Below are 15,152 nucleotides of genomic sequence, written 5' to 3' on the forward strand. Positions count from 1 at the left end.
CCCTTACTTACAGGGCATAGCCCTTCTTAAAGGAAAGCTAGGAGGCCTACCAAGAGACCTCTTCCTTGCACGTTCTCACTTCCAATTCCTGTCTCCCCTACACTGTGAGATTGTCAAAGGCTCAGTCTAGCTTCTCAACCTCTCAGCTTCCAGCTTGTTTCCTTAGGCTCTGGTCCCACTCCACTGAAATTCTGGCAAATGCCTTGAAAGGAAAAAGAGGTGCGGAATAATGACTCTGCCTGTGGTTTCTGTTGCCCTAGGTTCTTGGCCCCTTGATTTTAGCTGACTTGGTAGTCCCGCACTACACTTTTATTTCATTTCTTTACTGTTATTTTTTATGTCCAGCCTCGTGAGACTGCTCAACACTGAGCTGCTTCTCTCCGTCTGTCCTCTGGAGCCTCCCACGAGCCAGTGCATCCCTTGGGCAGGCGGGCGGCAGGAAGCGTCAGGCTCACCCCCGCCCATTTCTCTCCTTCCAGGGGTCTTCGTCCCTCAAGTCCTGGCTGCCTGGTTGTTCTCTAAAACCTTCGAAGAGCTGAATTTCTATCTTACCCAGCTCTTACAGTCCTTGGTGGGATAAGTGGTCTGACACAAGCTTCAGCCACAGCCAGACGTGGAAGGCACGGAATCTTTTCTCTGCCACTCTGTGTGCTTGGCGTGGGGTCCCGCACATGATGAGGGCTTGGTGAATCCGGAGAAGGGGGAGGGGCAGAGAGTCCCCAGAGGTGCCAGGGCAAAGCTCCTTGCACCGGCTGAATGAGCGGACCGTGGGAGGGAAGGAAACAAACCAACAGGCAGAGGGCTGCAGCTGCAGCCTCTCGTCTGCCACCACTTCCCTGTCCCCGAAGAGGCCCAGCCCCATCTGCTTTCACTCTGCTTCCTCACACAGCAGCTTTGGGACACACAGCGAGGTGACTGGCTGGCTCAACCATCCTGAGAACGTGAGGAGCAGTGGTGGGGAATTAGCATCTGTGGACCTGCTGATCACGGAAAACTGGATCCCACCACGTCCCGGCCTTTGGGGTCCTGGCTGGCTTTACGTGAAGGCACAGGGTGGCATGAAATCAGAACTGACTGGTGAAGGGCCCCCAAACCTTCCATCAGAGAAGAACAATTCTGGGGGAGTGGCCAAGATGGTGGAGTAGGAAGTCCTTAAGTCCACCTCCTCCCATGGGCCAAATAAAATTACAACTATTTACAGAATAACTATTGATGAAAAAGACCAGAATCTAGCAGAAAAGATCTTCTACAACTAAAGACATGAAGAAGGAACCACAATGAGACGGATAGGGGGGCAGACTTACGTTATATTCAGGACCTCAGGTAGGCAACCCACACACGGGAGGGTTATTACAGCTGCAGAGATCCTCCCCAAGGAGTGAGGGGTCTGAGACCACACTGGCCTCCCCAGCCTGGGGGTCCTGAACCGGGAAGACGAGCCCTCAAAACGTCTGGCTTCGAAGGCCAGCAGGGCTTGCTTTGGGGAGAGCCAGAGGACTGTAGAAAATAGAGCCTCCGCTCTCGAAGGGCACATACAAAACCTCATACTCTCCGGGACCCAGGGCGGAAGCAGTAACTTGAAAGGAGCCTGGGTCAGACCCTAATGCTGATCTTGGAGAGGCTCCCAGAGAGGCAGGAGGCGACTGGAGCTCACCCTGGGGACACAGACACTAGACACAGCCTTTTTGGGAAGCTCGTTCTACCACAAGGATGCTGGTGCTGGCAGCACCATTTTGGAATCCTCTCTATAGCTTATTAGCACCAGGACCCAGCCCTGCTCAACAGTCTTTGGGCACCACTACTGGGATGCCTCCGGCCAAACAACTAACGGGGCAAGGTCACAGCCCCACCCACCAGCAGGCCAACACACTAACTCTGAGACCCCCAGGGCCCTGCAGCCAGAGACCCTGGAACTCAGCTCTGCACATCAGCAGACTGACACTAGCCCCAGGGGGCCTTGGGCCCCAGCCCAGCCCACCAGCAGGCCAACACCAGACCCAGGAACCTTCCTCCCACCCACTACCGAGCCCCAGCCCTACTCACCAGTAGGGCAGGCCAACACCAGCTCCAAGACACTTTAGACACCTCAGCTAGCTGCCCTGGGATCCAGCCCCACTTACCAGCTGGCTGACACCAGCTTTGGGACACCCTGGACCCTGCAGCTAGCCATGTCAGGATCTGACCCTGGCCACAGCAGGATAACACGAGATGCAGGAACCTCGGACCTGCAACCACTCACCCTGGAACCCAGCTCCATCTACCAGTGGGCCAGCACTAGCCCTGGGGTCCCCTAGGGACCCATGGCTAGGGGCCTCATTACCCAACCACTCCCACCAGTGGCTGGCATACTCCATACAGTGCAGGGCCTGGCAATCCCCCAGACTGGGGGCCAGCCACACCTACCAGGCCACCCACAGTAGTCAGCCTGCCACAACAGAGAGACCCACACAGCCCACATAGGGGGCACTCCTAGAACATACAGCTCTGGTGATGAGAGGGGAGTGTGCTGCTAGGACCCATAGGATGTCTCCTACATATGGCCACTTTTCCAAGGTCAGGAAAAACAACCAACCTACCAAATAGACAGAAATAAAATTAGCACATTAGGCAAAATGAGGCAGCAGAGGAATATATGCCAAACAAAGGAACAAGACAAAACCCCAGAAGAAGAACTAAGTGAAGCAGAGATAAACAATCTACCTGATAAAAAGTTCTGGGTAATGATCATAAAGATGGTCAAAGAACTTGAGAGAAGATTGGATGTACAAAGTGAGCCTTTAGAAGTTTTTTAACAAAGAGATAGAAAATATAAAGAAGAACCAAACAGAGAAGAAGATACAATAACTGATTAAAATAAAAAACACTAGAAGGAATCAACTGCAGATTAGATTATACAGAGGAAAGGATCAGCGCACTGGAAGATGGAGTTGTGGAAATCACTGAAGCTGAACAGGAATAATAACAAATACATATGCTGCCTACAAGAGACTCACTTCAGATCTAAAGGCACACACACTGAAAGTGAGGGGATGAAAGAAGGTACTCCACGCAAGTGGAAATGAAAAGAAAGCCAGGTTTGCAATACTTGTATCAGACAAACTAATCTTTAAAATAAAGAATGTAACAAGAGACAAAGATGGACATTACATAACGATCAATGAATCAATCCAAGAAGAAAATATATCAATTGTAAATATATATGCACCCCATAGGCACACCTAAATACACAAAACAAATCTTAACAAAAATAAAGGAAGAAATTGTAATAGTAATAGAAATCTAATCAATAAAACCAGAAATGAAAAAGAAGTTACAACCAACACAACAAAAATACAAAGGATCGTAAGAGATTACTATGAATAATTATACACCAATAAAACAGACAACCTAGAAGAAACGGATAAATTCTTAGAAATGTTCCATCTCCCAAGACTAAATCAGGAATAAATATAAAATATGAAGAGACCAATGACCAGTAATGAAATTGAATCAGTAAGAAAACAAACAAACACACGAAAACCTCCCAACAATCAAAAGCCCAGGATCAGACTGCTTCACAGATAAACTCTACCAAACATTCTGAAAAGAGTTAACACCCTTCCTTCTCAAACTATACGAAAATATTGCAGAGGAAGGAACACTTCTGAGCTCATTCTATGAGGCCAGCATGATACCAAAACCAGACAAAGATATCACACACAAAAATATTACAGGCCAAATATCACTGATGAACATAGATGTAAAAATCCTCGGGACTTCCCTGGTGGCCCAGTGGTTAAGAATCCGCCTGCCAATGCAGGGGACACGGGTTCAAGCCCTGGTCCGGGAAGACCCCACATGCCGCGAAGCAACCAAGCCCATGCGCCACAACTAATGAGCCTGCGCTCTAGAGCCCGTGCGCCACAACTACCGAGCCCACACGCCACAACTACTGAAGCCTGCGCACCTAGAGCCCGTGCTCTGCAACAAGACAAGCCACTGCAGTAAGAAGCCCACGCACCGCAATGAATGAGTAGCCCCCGCTCACCGCAACTAGAGAAAGCCCACGCAGGAACGAAGACCCAACGCATCCAAAAATAAATAACTAAAGTAAATACATTTTTTAAAAAAGTATCACAAATAACAAGTGTTGGTGAGGATGTGGAGAAAAGGGAACCACTGTGCACTGTCAGTGAGGATGTAAATTGGTGCAGTCACTATCGAAAATAATATGGAGAGTCCTAAAAAAATTTAAAATAGAACTACCGTACGATCCAGCAATTCCACTTCTGGGTATTTATCCAAAGAAAACAAAAACATTAGTTACAAAATATATACGCAGCCCTATGTTCACTGCAGCATAATTTACAACAGCCAAGATACGGAAGCAATCTGAGAGCCCATCAACAGACGAGTGGATAAGGAAGATGTGCATAAATAACTCTGCCATAAAGCAGATTTGCAATAGCATGGATGGACATGGAGGGTATCATGCTTAGTGAAGTTAGAAAGAGAAAGACAAATACTGTATGGTATCGATTACATGTGGAATCTAAACAACAAATGAACAAACATAAAACACAAATAGTCACAGACACAGAGAGCAAATAGGTGGGTGCCAGAGGGTAGGGGAGTGAGGGAAGAAAGAAATAGCGAAAGCAGATTAAGAGGTATAAACTTCCAGCTGCAAAATAAATGAGTCACAGGGGAACGAAAATATACAGTGTGGGGAATACAGTCAATAACTTGGTAATATCTTTGTATGGTGACATATCACAACTAGAATTATTATGGTGATCCCTTTGAAATGTATAGAAATATGGAATCGCTATGTTGTGTAACAGGAACTAACATAGTGTTGTAGGTCAATTATAGTTCAAAGACAAACAAATAAACCAACTCACAGAAAAAGAGATCAGATTTGTGGGCTTCCCTGGTGGCGCAGTGGTTGAGAGTCCGCCTGCCGATGCAGGGGACACGGGTTCGTGCCCCGGTCCGGGAAGATCCCACATGCCGTGGAGCGGCTGGGCCCGTGAGCCACGGCCGCTGAGCCTGCGCGTCCGGAGCCTGTGCTCCGCAGCAGGAGAGGCCACAGCAGTGAGAGGCCCGCGTACCGCAAAAAAAAAAAAAAAAAAGAGATCAGAGTTGTGGTTACCAGTTCCCACTCCTCCCACCCTCTCTGGTAGGAGGAGTGCGAACAGGATGTAGGCGGTCAAAAGGTACAAACTTCCGGTTATAAGATAAAGAAGTGCTAGGGATGTGATGTACTACACAATAAAGACAAGGAACACTGTTGTGTGTTACATAGGAAAGTTGTGAAGAGAGCAAACCCTAAGCGTTTTCACCACAAGAAACGTTTTTTCCTACTTCTTTTATTTTGTGCCTATATGAGATGTTGGATGTTCACTAAACCTACTGTGGTCATCACTTCATGATGTATGTTAAGTCTAATCATTATGCTGTACACCTTAAACAGTGCTGTATGTCAATTATATCTCAATAAAACTGGAAGAAAAAATCTCCAAAGAGCTCCAAATGACCAATAGAACATAAATTAAAAAAAGAAGAACAGTCTTTCCTGCACTGTTCTGCAGCCCCTGGTCACTGGACACTAGGAATCCATCTGTTCTGGTTCTGTGCCAGTGGATCATGGCCAATGGTTGTTGGGATAAAAGATGGCCCAGACATACCTGGGTTCAAATCCCAACTCTTCCCATTCCCAGTTTTGTTCTCATGGGCAAAGCACTGCCTCTCTCTAATACTCGTTTTCTGAATCCACAAGGTGGGACTAATAATGCCCAAATGGAGGGTTGCTGTAGGATAAAAATTATTTGCAAAAAAGTGACCAGCTTGGTTTCGGGACACAGAGAGGATACATTATAAATGTCAGTTCTCTTCCCTCCCTAAGTTTCAGGCTCCTCATTTGTAAAAAGTCCAACGGAGGAGTCCCTGGCTTGCCCTACTGACAGGGTTACATAAAAGACCAAACAAAATCAGGCATGAAAGAACCAACCGGGGGAATTATGAAAATTATGATTCCGACCCGCTTCATTAGTTGCTTCCATTCCTCAAGGGACGGGACAACCAGTACTTCATTGCTCTCTGCTCTACCTCTGAGAACCTGCAGGGAAGGGGGTCCCAAAGTAGTCAATGGGCTAGAGGCATAAGGGGTATCTGTAATTCACATGGCCCAGATTCTCTCTTCAAACGGTTAATTCTCAGTGCATCAACCCGTGTGCCTGTGAGGGCTTTGGGGGCATCCTGATCCCTTCTGTTTGCAGGGTCCCCCTGCTGGTTAGTGTCTATGGGACTGGGGATTCTTTCCTCCCTCTGTGCTCTCGGCCCTGTGCTGCAGGGGCTGGATGTCTAGAAACTCTATTTCCCAGCTTCCGCTGACCGGAGGGCTCTGGATGCAGTTGAGAAATCGGCCAATAAGAGAAGGATAAACACTGCAGGTTGTCCTCCCTCCCGCAGGGGCGGAGGCCGCTGTGTGGCCTGAGCATTGGACCCAGGCCCTCTGCCTCCCTCTACCCCCTAGTCTGCAGGGCAGCCTCCGATTCTGTGCTGGCTTCCTGGCCTCTGGGCCCCAGCCTGCAGCATCAGGACCAATATGCCCCCCATCACATTTCCAACAACTTTATAAGCACCAGATCCCCTGAACCAAATCCTTTTGCATGAAGCCTCTGCCTCAGTGAAGCGTCATCTACCACGTGGGGATAAGGTAGTGTCCAGCTCACAGCGTGGGGCCAAGAAAGACTCGAGTCAGTGCAGGTAAAGCTCATAGGTCTGTGCATGGCACACAGCGACTGCTCCCTGAATATTAGGTTTGATTACTGGCGTTCCCCCTGCGGTTTCCTGCGGGGAACGCCAGCTAACACTCCCACCTGCCCCCTCTCATTTCTGCCCCACTTCATTTAACAGCTGTGGAGGCTGAGCTCAGAAAGGGCAAGTGACTCATCCAATGACACACAGCAACGTCCAGAGCTCAGAGGGGAACCAGGCTCCCAACTCCAGGATGGGCATGGCCCCTTATAAGGAACCGGCTGTATTCACGCAGCTGCCCTAGCGTGGCTGTTTCTACACCTCCCAGGGCAGGAGCTCAGAGGGCGTCATGGGCCCAGATGGAGCCATCAGGGGTTGAGATGGAGAGGTCAGAGGTCAGGAGTTAGTCTAGCTGCTGCAGCCAGGGGTGGGACCCTGCCGGAAAATCCTAAAAGCACCGAGCCCTTTGCGGTATAACCCAGGGGCATTACAGCCGCTGCCTGAGCTTCAAGTGCCTAATGTAGAAAGTGGGGTTAAAAACCATCCCTGCCTCTGAGGGGGCCACACGGGGCACGAATTAATCTATTGTCAGGGGCCACCTTCCATTCATGGAGGGTCTCTCCTTGCAGACCCTGGTTTCAAGCACGGTACTGGACAGTCACACGGCACTGGTACCAGCTCCATTCTTTCAGAGGTGGGAACAGAGGCCCACAGCTGTCAATCGACTTGCCCAAGGAGCCGGGATTCTGGGCAAGGGAAAGCCCAGCGGGTGGTGGCCCAGCCCTGAGCCCTGCGACATCTGGGCTGAGAGAGAGGGCCAGTGACAATCTGCACTCCATGGTGGCAGCCCGAGCACTGAACAGGGTTTGCGTGCGGCCAGTTCAGGGCCTGGCAGGCAGCGGATGTGAACCCTCCCTTCCCGGTTTTGTTTTCTCCCTGGTCAGCTCCTCCAGCCCATCCCCACCCTCTGAGTCACACACGAAATTGGCAGCCAGGCCCCCCCACCCCCGGCCCGTCCTGGGCCAGCTCCTGTGCCGTCTCCTGCCCCCGCTCAGGAAGGACCAGCCTTGGCTGCAGTCAGACCCAGGTCCCTCTAGAAAACATCATCCAACAGAAGCCCGGCCTGGTGCGGTGAGGCCTGAGAGATGGCCCCAGCCAGGGAGAGGCAAACAGGCCGTGACACAAAGTAACATAGAAATCCTGCCTGACTTGCCAGCCTCCCGGCTTGCCCTACAGATTTCACATGCTTAAGACCAAGACATCAGCTCTTGCCTAGTCTCTGGCCTGCAGGTCTGCCATCCAGATTTTGACTTTGCAAGCCCCACCCGCAAAGCGTGAGCCGATTCCTAAAAATTCATCTCTGCATATACACATACAGCTATCGTACTACATGTACTACATGTTTCCCATGGAGAACCAAATGACACGGCCTCCTTCAGGGCGATGGGGGATAGAGCACGGGATGAGCCGGCGGGCATCCCGAGAAAGCGGTAGTGGCCGGAGGACTGCAGGATGGGCCGGTAACTAGGCAGAGAGCAAGGGTCCCCAGGCAAAGGAAACTGCAGGTGCAAAGGCCTGTCAGGAGAGCAGGTGAGGCCAAAGGAAATGAAAGAGACGTCAAGTCAAGCGGAAACCCAGAGAGGAAGATGCAGGATGGGGCTGGGGGCGGGCAGGCGAGGTCTGGTGGCCCCCTAAGGGCTGGAGCCACACCTCAGGCACCATGGGAAGCCCCTGCAGGGTTTGAAGCCGTGGGGTCTCCTGATCAGGCTCAGGGAGGTCGAGACTTGCCTAAGTCACACCAGTTGGAGGAAAACCAGGAGTGACAGCACAGCACCTCCTGCAGTGCCACCCCTTGTCCCTGCCCTGCCTGCCAGGGAGGGCCGAATGTGTGCAGCCAGGCCTTCCGGGGTCTCGGGAGGTGAACCGGGCACCCTGACTTCCCTTCCAGATGGTCCCTCCACCTCTCGCACCCTGCTCTGTGCCCAAGGGCTGCACGCACGGGTTCCCACGCTGGTGGGCTCCCTGGGGGCTTTGGGCCATAGGGACGCAGAAAGGAGACTGGAGGGAGAAAGGGGGCTGAGGGCAGGTGCTTAGGGCCCTGGCCCCCTCCCTGGGGGGCAGCCAGGACCTGGTGGCCTCTGGCTCCTGTCAAGCGGCCCTCTCCACGCAATGGCTCTGCTTGGGGGTCTCTGTCCTTGTCCTCTTGCCTCTTCAGCCCCAAGGTTAGAAACACCCCAATGTTTTCACTCCCAGGGACCACACTGTCCTGGTGTTTCCCTATCCCAGACCACGCCCTTGAGAATCACCCTGGCATTAACCTGCCCTCAGTGGCCCACTCTGAGTTCCCCATCTGCATCCTGCAAGCAGTACCACCTGGAGGTTTGGCCCACAGGGAGCCCTGCCTCCCCACCACTCCTCTCCCCAGAGAAACAAGCTGCTCTGAGAACAGCCCTGGCAGCTCAGAGGATGTGCAGGAAGAGCTGGCACAGGCCAGCTGGATCCCCCTGTGCCCCAGCTCCCCTCCCTCCTCCTGTGCTTTCTGGAATCCTCCCAACCATGCTGCTCCCAACGCTGCCTGGGACTCACCCTTCGGGAGGCCTGCTCGTCCTCCTCATGCCATGGAGACAGCCTGGGGCAGGGAGAGAACTGGGGGCAGGGAGGCTCCCTGTGGGCACCACTCAAGTTCCAGGCTCACCACATTCCAGTTCCCACTAGGGGGCGTGCTAACAAGCCCCACCTCCAGGCTCCCTGGGGACACCCACCAGCCATCTCTCAACACTGCCTCCCACTGGATCACAGGGGAATCACAGGGCAAGGCCCCTTTAGCCCTTGGCCACTCTGGGCAGTGACTGGAGCCTGAACCCCACCCACTCCTGAGCCCCGCTCTGTGACCGTTTCACCTGCTCTCTCTCCCACTTGTCAACTCTCTGACTTCTGCTGGACTTAAATATCTAGATATCAGAGAGAATCCTCATTGTTTTTCCTGCAGACTAAGGCCCCTAGAACATCTCTAACCAGGTCTGGTGGCCACTGATAGTGTCTCCTTCATCCTGTCTCTGGATTAGGCAGCTGCCACCGTCTCCCCATTTATCCATGCAATCCGCCCATCTGGCAGTGACAGCATCTGACTCTTTATGTGCCGGACACCTGGCAAGGCACCCAGAGGATCTCCAGGGAAGGTTCCATTCAAGGCTATGTAGCTTCCTAGGGACCAGGCAGGATGGGAACGAGACAGTTGCAGGTCGTGCGGGGAAGGTAGTGTTATCTTACAGAGAGGGAGCTGGGGTCACACGACTACCGATGGCTGGGGTGGATTCCCAGGCCTGCTCTTCAGTGCCAGCCTGCCTGGCTTCTCACCTGGGCATGCGAGAACCCCGTAACACCTCACTGAGCACACCGGCCACGCCTCTCCTCACCGCTAGATGGTGAAGCCAGCCTGGGCCGCTCCAGGATCGTGTGCACGGCGGCTCGTACATATAACTCTCTGCTCGTGAGGGACCAGCGTTTCCAAGGAGGGAATGCCAAGGGCCCCAGGGATGCGGGAGTGGCGTGTTGGTGATAACCGAAGGGAGAAGGGAGACAACCTCTGTGGAGGAGGTGGCCATGGAGCCCGGCTTCGAACACAGGGGGCCTCTGGCACTGATGGAGGAGAACGGAGAGGGTGGGGTAAGCCAGGCAGCCCCCAAAAAGTGCACGGTGGAGGCAGCAGTGATGGGGGCACTTGGCACAGTTATGGAAAACAGGGTGCCCTTAGGGGTGACTTTGGCGGGCAGGGGCCTGGTCATGGAAGTCTTAAGAAATATGGACTTTGGGATGAAGGAAATGGGGAGCCAATGATGCTTTGTGAGCAGCAGACAGTAGTGACACAATTAGCATATGGAGTCTGGACTGGAGAGGGTGCACACAGCGCCCCCTAGAGTCTGGAGAGCAGCCCTGCCTCTGTCTCGGCGCCTTGGGAAGCCTGTTTGGGAGGGCTGTCTCCCCACTCCTGCACTAACTTGACCGTTTGCCCATTTCCCCCACACCCAAGAAGTGCGGCAGGCTGGGAGAACCCTCCCCAGGGCTTGCAGATCCTCCTCCCCTCACCCTAGTACCTCTTGCCTGCTGCTTTGCGGGGGAGCGCTGGAGGAAAACGCAGAGGTTCCTGGAAGCACAAGCAGTGCTTCAGCAGGTGTTTTGGAGAAGCACCCCCGAGAAACATGATTAACCAGGATTAGGGTCATATGAGAAGGAGCTGGATACATTTTCCTATTGTGAGCCACGCAAAAGGAATTTAAATCTACAAATCTTCTTACGTGTGTAGACTGAAGGGTGCTCAATTCGGAGTCCAAAGACATCCGCACAACATCCAAAGCGTGTAACGTGGTCAGGAATTTAAGGAGCTGCCCTGTATCGGCAGCACATCAGGAGGACATTGGTCCCCAGAAGAAAGAGGGGTTTCCCTGATTTGGGTGGCACAAAAGTCATGACAAAGGAAAGCCGATTGGGAACTCTGAATCCCCACCCCAGGCCCCGCCTCCGGGGTTGGCCCCTGACTCCAAAGAGCTTTGCAGAAGTGAATGGCTGGAGTCCTGACTGGTCTTAAAGAGATAACTTCCTCCCAGGCCCCCTAACTTCATGGGGAGATTTGCACTCTAATGATTAACAAGGGGCTTCCAGAAGGCTCCTGAAGGGGTTGGGGGTCGATCTCTGGTGATGCCCAGAACGGGGATTCGGAGTGCCTCAAAAACCCAGCAGCCAAAGTGGCGAGGAGCCCGGCACCTCCCGCCCCCCGTGTTCTGGGATGGGCGGGGACCCCAGACAAGCACGTGTCTGGCACAAACCATCCCCGGAAAACAAGGGTAAGAGGGGTATCATAGTATCCAGTGGGGCCGCTGGGATAAAACTACCCTGGCCCAGGGGACCTCCCTGGCGGTCCGGTGGTTACGACTTTGCCTCCAATGCAGGGGGTGCGGGTTCGATCCCTGGTCGGGGAGCTAAGATCCCACATGCCCCGTGGGCAAAAACCACATAAAACAGAAACAATATTGTAACAAATTCAATAAAGACTTTAAAACTGGTCCACATCAAAAGAAAAAACTTTAAAAAAGCCAAAAACTGCCCGGGCCCAGCTTCCCTCCCCATCCCCCAGCCAAGCCCCACTCGGGAAGAAAGGAAGGGCAGCTCAGCCCATTCAACCCCACAGCACTCGGGGCCCAAGCCACCTGCATGGGACTCCCTCCCGAGCCCGGAACTTGGGAAAGGAGGGAGACCAAAGGAGGGAGACCTTGCCCCCTTGACAAGGGATGATGCGACAGTCCAGTGGGAGGACCGAGAATAAGGGTGCCTGGAGCAGGTGCGCGAGGATGGTGTCATGGGAGCCAGGGAGTTTCCAGGGCAGCTGAGACCAGGAAGCCCGGGAAAGACTAGGGCAGGAAGTTTGAGAGAACACGGGCCAGCCTGTGGCAGCAGGATCCCGGCAAGCAGGGCAAGAGCAGAGGCCAGGGATGACCTGGCACACGGTGGGAGGATGTGGCAGATGTCCCCAGAGCCCAGCGTAGCTAAGGGGGGCAGGAGGTCTCGGAGCCACAGAAGAGACGGAGATGCCCGGGTTGCTATCTCTCCGTTTGCACCCACAGCTGGAGAGTCCTGAAGAAATCTGTGCTACTGTGTGTCGGGGACCTGTCCCTAACATCAACAACTGTGAGCCGGGCACAGAGCTGGGCACTTCTCCCAGGGCATAAGGGGTGATGCTGCCTCTGTCATAGCCAACGCTGAGGGCACTTGTGCAAGGGCACATGGCCAGGGAGGGACGTGAGATTCAACCCAGAGTCAAAGCTGCACTGCAGCCACTGTGCCTACTGGGAGGCCCTGACCTGCAGGTATTTGTATCTTATTCCCAGTTGGGAGATGTTAGGGACTCTGGGCAACACCCAGATGACCCTCTCCCGCTGCTGGAGCTCCGGCCCCTCGGTCTCCCTTCTCACATCTGTAACTAACGAATATTATCTAGTAAGTGCTCATAAATGTTCATCATCTAAGCATTTATTTGACCAAAGGGGCTCAGGCAGGTTAAAGGACCTGCTCACCGTCACCCATCGGGGCAAGCAGTGGATGGAGACAGACAACTCAGGCCAGCATCCGTTTCCTGTGGGGGAAGTGGAAAGAGGACGGGGGCTGCAGTTCCAAAGCCTGATTAGCTGTGTGACCTTGGACGAGCCACCTGACCACACTGGGCCATACCCAGCCCTTGTGTGCAAAACTGAAACAGTAAAGACCCATGCCTTAGGAGTCCTAAAGGAACGGAAAGAGACAAGGACAAGCTTTGGCCTCCATCCAGGCCAGTAGCCTATCTGATCCGTCCTCTGTATTAATCCGATTAAGAGCAGACGTATCCTGTGCCCTGACTTTGGGCTGAGTGCAGCTCTTAGAGCTGGTCTAAGAGCTTTATTCCTGCGAACTTGCTGAATCTATTAATACACCCATTTTACAGATGAAAAAATGGAGGCTCAGGGAGGTTAAGCCATTTGGCCCAGGGCTGTACATTTTGTAGAATGACACTAAAAGGTGATCCAAGCCATCTGGACCCAAGTGCCCGGCCTCTGCACCAAAGTGCCCTGCAGCCTGACCTGCTTCCACAGCTGGAGTCCTGGCTGGAGCCCATCACCTCCCCTGTGGGTGCATCCATGCCAACTAGACCCCACTCAGGACTATTCCCACCCCCACCCCTCCCCGCAAAGTACTCACAGCCACTACTTATCCTCTATGCAATGGAAGAGGCAAGTCAAGCAGGAGAGAGGGAAAGAGCGAGCTACGCTGACCCCCAGATGGCGAATGCCCCCCTTGTGGTCAGGTGTGCCCCAGGGACAGAGCTGTTCTGCCCCAGCTCCCGAGGGCTGCGGGCAGGAGACTTCAGGGTTTGTCCCCTGCTGGCCATCAAAGGGCCTCCAACTTGGGGAACACAGCACTTTCAGAATCTCTCATTCTGCCTAATTTGCTTTAAAACACACAGGCGTCCTTTCATCTTCTCCTAAAATGCCTGTGGTGAGAGGCGGGCTTTGAAGAGGCTGGCTGCTCTCCTGGGGTCTCAGAGGCTGGCCAGGGTGGCAAGTCCAGGCATGTCTCAGGGTCTGGCGGAGCACACCTGACACCAGTCAGGGTCTCCACCTGAGAGTCCCAGAGCTTCTATCTTGCCAGCTAGGTGACCTCGCCCAGCCACGGGGCAGTATCCCGGGGTTGACACAGGGACCGCTGGAGTTTGAGGGAGGGACATGGGGGTAACTACAGCTCTCTCCAGATGTACAGCACGGGGTGGGAGTGAGGGACGATGAAATCAAATTCATATTTTATGGCCACTCAAGAAAAATTTAAACACAAAAGTTTTCTTTGCCCCTTTGGACCTCCTCCTTCCCTTTAGTATGTGTTGTGTATCTGCATCCAGACCTCCTTGGAAGAGAACATTCCTCCTTAATCTCATAAAGGGTCACAATTCCTTAGGAGATAACCTTTCCTCTTAATCCGGTAAGGGGTCGCGATGACCCATGACCCATTACTTGCTCTGGACGTGTAGACCTGGATTGTGTACACTGCCCATAATACGTCATTTGATGTCCAACCCTTTGTGTCCAAAACTTGTATACCTGTGCTCTGACCTTTAACGGGAGGAAGAGTCCTCAGAGCTTTCTGAAAGACTGTCTCCTGGGTTATAATCGTCAGGTTAGCTCGAATAAGATTTTCCATTTCTTTCTTAGACGGACTATTGATTCGTTTTTTTCATCCATAGGAACGTGCTCTGAAGAAGCGCTTTTCTCTGGCTCTATTCTTTTGCTCTCTGGGAACCTGACCCTTTTCACCTTCACATCCTTCCCTCTCCCAGTGAATGACCAACATCTTTATCAAGGAAGATACTGGCAGGTGAATTCTACATGGGTGTCTGCGTGTGTGCTGTGAACTAGAGCTGCACATCAAACAGTTTCAATCTCAGTTAAAAAAAGGAATCTAAAACCTAGAAGGCTGAATTTTTAGAATGAGTTTGCATCCTCATGTTAATGCAAATAATAAGTACATGGTCTTCAGATTCAACTTATATTCACGAGGCCTCCACAATATGCCCAGATGCCAATTTCCTTCCTATTTTATCAGTAGATAAGCAGGCTTAGAGAATAAGTGCCTTCCGGCAAGCCATGACCCGGAATCGGCCCCAAGAACGTTCACTCCCTTTTGTTTCCTGAGCTCAGCCTCTGAAAGCACTGACTGAGCTAAAATCGTCCCTACGATTTAGAAGAATTCACCCTGAGCTCAGGCTCCAGGCATGAAAGGAGTGGGGTCTCTCCCACCTCATACCAGTCTCTCTTCTCTGACCCAGGACTCCCCTGTCTTCTGCCAGCATCCCTGAAACACTAACAAGCTAGCTTATTAGCTTGTTAGTGGAA

At 52.5% G+C, this 15,152-nt stretch overlaps 1 protein-coding gene across 4 annotated transcripts in view; it reads right to left on the reverse strand.

Moving 5' to 3' along the window:
* Positions 1-15,152, reverse strand: part of ST3GAL1 (ST3 beta-galactoside alpha-2,3-sialyltransferase 1) — an 86,688-nt gene that overhangs the window by 22,317 nt on the left and 49,219 nt on the right. The window contains exon 1 of one of the 4 annotated variants that reach the window (XM_032609445.1): positions 4,884-4,941. The exons of the other annotated variants lie outside the window; for them this stretch is intronic. The gene's annotated coding sequence lies outside the window, so the exon portion shown is untranslated. Of the gene's footprint in view, positions 1-4,883; positions 4,942-15,152 lie in introns of those variants that run through there. 4 annotated transcript variants of the gene reach the window in all.

Source organism: Phocoena sinus, chromosome 17 (genome assembly GCF_008692025.1).
Source record: "Phocoena sinus isolate mPhoSin1 chromosome 17, mPhoSin1.pri, whole genome shotgun sequence".
NCBI lineage: Eukaryota > Metazoa > Chordata > Mammalia > Artiodactyla > Phocoenidae > Phocoena > Phocoena sinus.